The 10,107-nt window shown below is 39.7% G+C and overlaps 1 protein-coding gene across 4 annotated transcripts in view; it reads left to right on the top strand.

Moving 5' to 3' along the window:
* The first annotated feature begins 444 nt into the window (after nucleotides 1–444).
* The window catches only part of grik4 (glutamate receptor, ionotropic, kainate 4), a 382,863-nt gene continuing 373,200 nt past the window's right edge, over nucleotides 445–10,107 (top strand). For 3 of the 4 annotated variants that reach the window (XM_023961355.2, XM_023961354.2, XM_078930071.1), the window contains exon 1: nucleotides 614–1,348. The gene's annotated coding sequence lies outside the window, so the exon portion shown is untranslated. Of the gene's footprint in view, nucleotides 1,349–10,107 lie in introns of all 4 variants that reach the window. The other variant, XM_023961356.2, reaches the window with a different exon arrangement.

Here is a 10,107-nt window from a genome sequence, read left to right as displayed (position 1 = left end):
TCATCTTTTTTGTTGGATAAAACAAAAAGAGCTCAGAGAGAATCATTGAGTTTCAGTTTTATTAAACATGTTGCATGTTTCCAACATCTAGGAATGCCTGGTGCGGTCACAGCAGAGCAGGAGAGTCTGGGGACACCTGAAGCCGCTCGTTTGTTCCAATGATCCCCTAAAACAAGCTGGACTTCTCCTCTCTTGCTGTTCTGACAGCACTATGTCACGAATTCACGTCAGTTTTACGACATGGCTGGTGGGTGGATTGAGGGTTGGGAGTGAGCCGGGGTCATGGAGACATTACTCACGCAGTGCGCGCACTACTGTTGTGAGTCACATCAGCCTTCACCTTTGGAGTGGTTTATGTCTAAACAGGCTTTGGTGATAAATTAGGTTTATAAGTGGACTTTGGTTTTATTCCACCATTTTGTCTTTGAAAAAAATAGCTGGGGAATGGGCAAAGAAGAAGAAGACAGAAGAAGAAGAAACCTCTCCAGTGCGTCCTCAGTGGGAATAAATATATTTGGACTGACTGTGGCACACGAAAAGTTAGATCCAACATAAATTTTTTTGCATAAAGATGATTTTTTAGCTCCTCCTAACAATAAATGCATCTGTGGTCCACCCCCACCCCCCCCGGTCTTGTGAGGAAGGACCGAGCTCCCAGTGTGAGCGCAGAAGAGCTGCGTCCTCGCCCGCACATTCGACTGCCCCGCGTCTCTGCGGCGCACAGCTCAGCACCGACGCGTAAAGGAGGCTGTTCCTTTGGCTGCTCGGTGTGTTAGCCAGGCAGCCAGGCAGGGGCTGCTGGTTCAGAGCCAGATCCCCCTGCTTCGCTCACACCTCAATGCGCACCCCGCTATAGGAGGGATGCTGTCACCGGCGCACGACACGAACACCACCTCCATCGTCAGAGGACTCGTCTGATTCTGAAGCACTTGTGGTCAAGACTTCACTGGAGGAGGAGATAAGGAGAAGGAAACAACTCTGTTTCGTGGGAAACCCACTGATTTCTACTGGAGATAAAGTGGAGTGGGATTTTTTTTCTTCCAAACTATCGGATTTGGATGTTTTCTATTTATTGGCGCTGCTAACCCCTGAAGAGGAGAGCGATTCGATCATCCAAAGACCAGATTGAGCTGGACCGCCGCTGATCTTATCCGCGTTTCATCTGCCATCCGTCCAGACTCTCGCTGGTGTTGGTGGGAGGTGCGGATGATCCACAGAACAGGGGAGGAGAATTGACTTATTTTGGCTTTCTTCAATTGACGCTGTTTATTTATTTTCTGGGGACATTAATACACATAAAGCTGTGCGTAAAGTAAAGGTGGAAAATCAAGCAGACGAAGCTGAACAGGTAAGACAAGTGAGTCTTTGAACTTGAAATGTGCAGTGTTGTCTGTGCGTAACCGGCACAGAATGCGTCTAAGAGCGGAAAACCCCAGGATTAAAACGGTTCTGCGTGAATGAGAAGTTTACATTTATCCTATACTAACATGTATGATTCTGATTATTCCTGATAAGACATTTATTTTCTTTTTGATGCCAATATATTCTCTTTTTAAATTTTGAGATCTGCCAGTCATGTTGGTGATCGCGCTGTGGACGCATTGTTGCATGCTGGGCTTGGACTGAAGCCTGTGCAGCATATCACACTCATGAGTTTGTGAGACGTCACACAGCCGTGACATTAAGTCACAGATCAAGTGCAAAGTCATCAAACACCTGCGGTCTTTAGGTTACATGCTGATCTAATACTCTCAGCCAAACTTAGTTTGTATTTTTACTGTCTTCGAATTTTTGTTCATTATTACAATTTCATTCAAAGAAACATTGATAGAACATTAGGTTTTCATGAACCAGGGTAACCTCATTTTTGGCTCCACCTTGTGGCCCATTGAACTCCTGTTGTTTGCACCACTGGTGGCATCCACAGGTTGATGAGAAAATCCTTCTTAGTGTGTCATGTACTCGCTATGATGTGCTGTGATGAGAAAAGGAAGCGACTTATGCAAACTAGTAACCCCGTATGTGACTCGTGGATATGCAGCCTGCACTCCGTCCTCCACAAAGGAGATTTTGCGAATTAAAGAAAAAAAAAAACTACATCACAATAGTCCTTGTGCAGAAATAAGCACACGCACACTATTTCTTGTTTCTTCTTCACATTGTACGATTCCCGAGAACATAAACTGCATTTTAATTGTGTGCTGCTGTCAGCTGATTGCGGTTTTGTCAGATCATGTTTGTGTTGATGCAGGAAGGAAGGCAGGAGCGTTCCCTGAACTCATCAGTTTGCTTTCCTTCTCTTGTTTTAAGGCTCAGGATGGAGTCAGCTTTAAGTTCATGTTTTAAAAAAGAAATTTGTTTTTTGTTGAATTCTGGCAGAAGTCAGAGTTGAGAATCACAGCAGCCGTTCACATTGACAAGCAGGACAGAATGAAATGTATATTTAAAAATCAACAGCAGCTAAACTGTTGGAATACTTTGGTGTTAAAATGTAAAAAATCTGCTCTATGAATGATGTGTTGCAAATGAAAGTAAATCTACACACTTGGATCTCACATTTTAGAAAAGTCCTTCAGGTTGAAGTAATAGAAGTTTCTATAATTTAAACTTATTAGAGCTGTTAAAGTTATGTCAACAAGATATTTTTTTTTAATTTGTCCTTCTGTTCCTCCTTCGATTCTCGTGTGATCACGTTAAGTTAACTTCATCCTGTCACTTCCTCCATAAAAGTAGTAAACCAAAAATGTTGTTCTTCCTACTCAGTGTAGTTGCAGAAATTGTGAATAAAGAAACAATAAAGTGTTACTTCTTTATTATAAGACTGCTATTTTTGCAGTGAGCTAAAAAGTAACAGATTTACTATATCTTTAGATGTAGTTCAATGAACATTTAAACATAATGTAGATATAGATGCTACTAGATGATAATCATGCATTTGTTTAGCATTACATTTTTTCCATCACTTTTTAAATCAAAGCTTGGGAAAGGCTGTTTTTGATAAGCTATAAGTCTTCCAAACTAAAACCTCTTTAGATCACATTTAGGATCATTTCGTTTTGTACCTTTTTTGATTTACTAAATAAAGGCTGCACGGTGGCACCGTGGTTAGCGCTCTTGCCTCAAAGCAAGAAGCTCCTGGGCTGGGGGACCTGAAACAGAACATTTGCATGTTCTCCCATGCATGCGTGGGTTTTCTCTGGGGACCCCCACCATCCAAAATCATGCTTTTTGGTAACTCTAAATTGGCCATAAGTGTGAATGTGAGAGTGCATGGGTGTGTGATTTGTGGCCCTGCAACAGGCTGGCTACCTGTCCAGGATGTCCCCTGCCTTCGCCCATAAGTGGCCTGGGATAGGCTCCGGCAGCCCCGTGGCCCAGAAAGGGTCAAAACAGGATTAGAAGAGGAAAGATTGAATGGATGAATAGCTCAAACAAACACAAACCTAAACTAAGGTCAAAAAGTGAAGAAAAAAAGGGCATCTTAATGTGCGGAGGCCTGTTAAACAAAGTTAAGCTCGTACATGATCTAATCTTGAAGTGGACTTAAAGTATGCAGAAATATTTCCGCCAGGAGTCTCAAAAGTGATTTTAAAAGTGATTCTTTTAGCCCAGAAGCAGAATTAACCTGTGTGCTTTCACAGAAATGTGAATCAGGATTCATAGTGTTTCCGACATGACTGATAATCTCCTGTGATCCTCAATGCAAGGCTTTATACCAAAGTCACTTTTAACTTAAATGTCACTGGTGCATCCCTTAGTTTTAGAGCAGTTCTGCTTTTTTTATGACTCCTAATGTCAACTTCTCAGACTGGTTACATTTTTGGGTAAGATTTCTTTACTTATGCAGCTCATTCACATTTTCTCCAAGAGGATCCAGGCTTCTGCAAACCTGCTTAGAATACCTAATGTTTTTTCTGCTTCAGTGTCGGAGAAGAACAAAGCATTTCTTTTTCTTCTGGACTACTTTGTAATTTTCCAAAATTAATGGTTTCATTTGAAAAGCAAAGGTGATGGTTGGTATCACTTCTTTTCCTGCCATAATATCCACTTATGGCATCAAACCTAAGTGAATAAAATGGCTTATTTGAGGCTGAACTCTCACTCTCCTTCAGCACCTGCTTCACTTTGATAGGAAGAAATGACATGAAAGATGGCAAAGTTAAAATGGATGGAAGAACTATGACTGGCCGTAGTTTCATTTTGCTCCCCACTGACTTATTTCAAGTCTAAACTGAAAACTCTTTTTTTTTTTTTTAATGTTTCTTTATGATATCTGTTTTTTTAAAGACCCACAGCGATCATCTTTTTATCTATTGTAAAAGCGTTAATTATGTTTATTCAGTTTTTAGCCTAAATTAAAAAAGAAAAAGACGTTGTTGTTTTATTGGACATATTTACTCACCTTGTTATGGGCAGGACCTTGACATGGTACAACCCCGGCCCCCCTTCCCTTCCCTGTTACTGAGAGATCTCTGTTTACTCTATCTCCTGCCAGCTTACAGCCCGTCACAACTCCAACCTAACATTACCGGTGCAATTGAGATTGGCGGGCAATTTCAGAGCCATTCAGTTGTACACTTCTAAGCCAGATCCTGGCAAAGAATCTAGAACCTAGTCGTCTACAAGTGACTGCATCCGAATGGAGCGCAGCAGGGAGCTTGTGTTCCGCCAGTTGTAATGTCTGTATCACAACTACAACCTTTTTCAAACTTTGTTTTTTTGTCTGTTCCTGGTTCACAATTATTGGAATAAAGAAAAACTCAGATTTACTCAGATTATTTTTTATACATGTCCTCCTTCATGAGAAAGATGACACAAGAACTTGTTAAAACACCAACAACTAAACCTAAGGACTTTGACCAAATGTCAATGATCAAATGTCTGGAAGTCCTGCAGGTCAGTTTCTTCCATTACAAGAAATTATTATTTACACAATTAAAATATTTACATGATAATTCAAAGTGAATCTTTAATAATAAATGTCGTTTTACTTAACACTTGTTAGTCGATCCAAAAAACATCTGCAATAATTTGTCATTTCATGCACATTTGTTTTTTAGATGTGGTCTTTCTACACCAACAGAACAGTTTTTACCCAGTAATGATTTTGCTTTATTTATGTTCAACTTAATCAAATTATTTAAAATAATTTTTCCTTCTATGAACATCTTAGGAGACACATTTTATTGTACTTTTAATGAAGTAAAAGAAAGGCTGATAGTTTGGTTCAAGCACAGCAGTGCAGCACTGCAACCCAAAAACAGCTGAAATTCTGTCTCAAATTACAAATAAACAAAAATAAGCAAATTGTCATTAGAAAGTATTTAAGTAATACACTTCAAATGCAGCTAACTGCATTAATTTTCCAAAAAACAGTTTTTCCAAGTAAACAAATATTTTCTACTTAGATCAATAATGGTCAATCTTAAAGATAACTTGTAAGAAATTTACATATTTACAGTTACATATTTGAATACTAGCCCCGGTATAAATTAGCATGGATAATAACTGAGGAATCAATATTGCATATTTCTGTTGAAATACTTGTAATTCTCAGTTGGGCAATTGAACTGAAAAGCCGTGTTTACTCCTGGTGTGTTTTCGTTCCCTCAGCATTAGTAATGTGCTCAGTGTAAATATAGAAAGTATCGGCTTCTAACAACTTTTGCAGTTCTATTTTACATTCTTCTGCCATCGTCTGGACTAAATGGAGTTGTAGTTCTTTTTTTTTTTACTGCAGAGATAAACAGTTTCTCCATCTACTCAAGGTTTACACTTCAGCTATATGCTGCCAGGTTATCTCATTTTACTCTGGTAATGATGGCAAAATAACGAGATTTCTTACGAGAATCTATGTCAAGTGCAGTCAAGTAGAAGTACATTTTAATGAGGAAAGTGGGCTTCGTGTTATAAGAGAATGCTGTGTGCATGGTTGAACGTCCTTTTAGCGTTTCATTCTTTTGGGGAATAGAAATGTAATTTTCTCGTGGTTACGTCTGCGTCGCACGTGTTTTAATCTCTATTTCCTCTGTGCTCGTCGTATGCTTTACTGTAACGGCATTTGCTTGCTTGACATTGCTTCTGGGGGGTTTTCTGATACTGTTGCAGGTTACTTATCATCAGCTTCTCTCTGCTTCACAGTGAGGGACCAAGTGAAAATCATTATTCCTTAACAAATACTCTTTTTTTCCTGTGAGGGGGATGGAACAACACTGTCGTGCCTTGCATCTGCCCTGCTTCATTTGGCGGGCTGTCACTTCGGCTTACTCGAGACTGAAGGCTTACAAATTTTGCACGAACAAAAATCTGTTTTTTTTCTTCTTCCTGGAACTGGAAGTTACTTTGTCCATCTAAAGAACAGGCATCCTCTCTGCCATAGCTCATGCATACAGCTGCTGAAATGTTTCCTTCAAGGTGAGGCTAACAATGTCCTTCACATGATAAACACAATGTTTTTATGCCTCCACACTTTCTTGTTATTACCTTGTAGCACATTTCATTAGAGGAAGCTGTTCAAAATTAAAGGGTTTTATGGCTTTTTCTCGAGAGTTAAAGGACAACTAATAAAAAAAATCTTTTCACCAACTTGAAACAGGCTGATGTCGAACAATCAGGTAACATTCATATGACAGTTTTGCATGAATGCAAAATACCTACGATAAAGTAGCAGTTGTACGAATACAACTTCTTTTTTTATGGAACCGCTTCGTGCCACAAGAGCCATAGCATCAACCTCCAGCCGCTGACAACCAGTTAGATACTCCAATATTTCAAGGCACCATTACTGCGAGTGAATTGGCCACATAACTTAACTGCTAATTAGCTTTTTAATTGTTTGGTTCAACTGCTGAAGACAATACTGTGATTAAGATTTATCTCGGGACACGATGCCGGATAATGAGTGACCTGTCAGTACTCCTCAAACGCTGCTTCGTTTCTCTGTCCAACTGTTAAACCACAACCCATTTGCTCAAAACGCAGCCTTTGGAAAGGCGTTAGGCTTGACTTTTAGCCTAAATGGCCAAACGTGGAATTACTGGGTAGGAGGCAAAGCACAAAGACTAAATAGGAGATTTATAGATACAGTGAAAGAAAACATGCAACTAGTGGGTGTAGGAGCTGGAGATGCAGACGACAGGGTCAGTAGCAGATTCACTGCGGCCCCTCCTGAAGGGAACAGCTAAAACGAATTTTTAAATAGCATATTTGTGATTTAATTGTGTTTAGGGCTCTTGATTTCGAGGTTTTAGACGTGGGATTTCAACTCTCCAAAATTATAAAGGTTGACCTGTGTCAGAAGTAAGAGCTCTGTCTCCCCCTCTGGTCACTGGCAGGAGCCGTCCCCAGACTTCTAGCCACACTGCAACTCCCAGCAACCCCCAGTGCACACTTCCTGGATGCCACACCCCTGACTCTCATTCATTGAATCTACCACAGCATACTCAAGCTCTGCACTGAGTGAAGCTCAGTGTGAAGGATTGTTTGTGCCACTCTGCCTTCATTACATGATATTCTGTCTCTGTTTGCCTTCCGCCTGCCACGACTCTCGCCTGGATTTTGACCACCCTGTTTTTCCTCTGATGATCTGATGCCTGTCATCGACCCCTGCCTGACCCTGATTTAGCTTTGTGGACTTTTAGCTGAGCTAATAAACCTGCTGCGTTTGGGTCCAGCCGTCTGCCTGTTATTGTGACAACCTGCTGCTGCATATCCACCCTTCACAGTGTAAAATCTGGATGTAGAAGCTGGAGAAAGCCAACAGCAATGAAAAGATAAAGAATGTAGGATGCTCTAGCAAAAAATAAATAAGAATCCTTCAAATTCAGGAACAAATTGAAGTATTTGACAGACTCTTGCTGTTTTGACATCTTTGTCGCCTAGGCACATGCACATCACTGAATAATACCAGGTCACAGCACACAGTATTTGTTATACATGCACCACCTCATGGGTGCATCTTTTGTCACCCCCCTCCCCCCATAACTTTATGTCCACCTTCAGGATTGCTTCATCTGTCTGTCAAAGATGATCCATATCCACTGCGCCCCTTGTCACATGTTGAGACAGTGATAGATGAAAAGAAAAATGTGTGCAAAGCAGCCCGTCACATATGAAGCTCTCACCATTTCGATGGGTGGTCAAGAGAAAAGAGAAAACCCCGATGCATAAACCTCAAAAATAGCGTCTGCCTGAAGTTTACAGCTACATGATAGATGTCTGTTATTATAAAAACTCTTAGGTAGTAGAACTTAAATGGTATTAAGAGTGTCTAATCAAACTGGTGATTGATGAATTCCTATGCGAATTGGCCAGAATGAGCGCTTTTTAATGCTTTGTATGTCATGTATTAAGTTAAATGATGTGAATGAATTATTTTTTCCGCCATTGATTTCATAAGCTGGAATTGCTGTTGGCAGTTAATTCACTCACTTGCAGCAGTTTAATAAAAGTTAATCCTGTTAGATGGCTCCAGAGCAGACAAATGGTATTGGGTGTCTCCCTAATGTGTTTCTGGTCAGCAGTTGGATTAAGCATCTCCTCTCAGACAGAAATACTGTTGATTTGCAAAGATAATGTTTTTATTAACCGGTGGTTGAATTCCTTTACTTATTTAATGTCAGTAACCAGCTAATTGGGGTTTAAAATACCTTAACAAAACTGCTAAAGGCTCACTTTCATGCTGTGAAAGGTGCTTTGATAGGAGGGTTCTAAAGGGTGACCCAACTGTTACTGACTCTTTGGTTCAGTTTCCTCTCCTTCTTGGGTGTTGTACAGGTATCCGTTGAAATGCTAAAACAGTTGTTAATTGACATTTATGGTGGCTACCTTGACCTGATATGTGTCCAGAGTATTTAGGTGCTGTTATGATCTGATGTAATAATGATTTAAAGCTAAACACCAGCTGCTGGCTGCAGATTCCTGAGGTCTTAGCAATTTTTTCAAGTTTTAGATGTGTCTGTTTGTTTGCCTTACAGATATTTTTATGGGGTTCAAAATCTGGAGTACGAAGTGATCTTAGGATTGTTGCACTGTCAAAAGGTTCAGTGACACCTATAATTCAGTTTTCTTCCAGAGCGCATAACTTTTCTCAGCTTTCTCAATGCCTAATTGAGTCCATTTTCCCAGGTATACACTGAGGGTTACACTTCAAAAAGACCATAACACTGATGCTTTGCTACTTCAAGAGTATTTTCTTCAGGGTATGCTTTACTTTTCATTCTACAGACATAACACTGATCTACAGACTTGGAAATTTCCTTTTGTGTTTGTAGTAAACTTTTTTTTCTCTGCTTGGTGTTGGTGCAAGTATTAATCCTGGAGTTCAGGCTTGGAACTCTTCAGAGTATGTTCTTAACCGAACAAACTGACATCTCAACGCTGACACTAGAAAGTGCTCTCTGGTAGTCTGGCAGGTTTTTTTTCTACCACCTCATCCACCAGGGACCCGGTATTAGCTTCTGTCTGCCACATGGTTATATAGTAACTGTTCCTTTAACTTTGAGTTTATGGCTGTGTATTAAAAGAAATAGGCAGTTTCCCTGCAGTTTTTATCAGACTTCTTTATTGTCTGAGTAAGAGACAAAAAGTGTCATCTAATGGAAACAAAAAAAGTTTGTAAAACAGATACAGCTGTGGCTAAATAAAACTAAAACCTTTATTATTTTAGTCTATGCCAACACAGATAAATTGGGTGTCTTGGCCTTAGCCTAAATATAAATGAAGCACAGCAGCTTAGATTTTGGCATTGCTAAGAGGAGTGCATTAAAGCTGTTACCAAGCAAAATAAATAAATGAATAAATAAAAAAAAAAAATCAACCTTTGCTCCCTTAAAAATATATTCCACAATGAGACGACAATACCTTAGAAATTTCAAACCACCAGGTACGTAAGCTCGACTTAGGTTTCCTGCAGCTCTAAGTTGCTCCATAGATCATCCAGAAAAAACATCCAGAAAATGCAAAATAAAGAAGAAAAAAAATCACATCACTAAAAAACAAGTTCTACTTGAGAATAAATTGCACTTTTGTTTAAGAAAATACAAGAACAGACATTTCATCTTGAAAGGCAAATCATAACAATAACAGACTAAATATCTTCATGCTTCA

The sequence above is a fragment of the Oryzias latipes genome, chromosome 13 (genome assembly GCF_053564925.1).
Source record: "Oryzias latipes strain Hd-rR chromosome 13, Olatipes_Hd-rR_3.1".
In the NCBI taxonomy this organism is placed as follows: domain Eukaryota; kingdom Metazoa; phylum Chordata; class Actinopteri; order Beloniformes; family Adrianichthyidae; genus Oryzias; species Oryzias latipes.
Note: the sequence above shows the minus strand (reverse complement) of the source record. Positions and strands in the feature narration are given on the sequence as shown.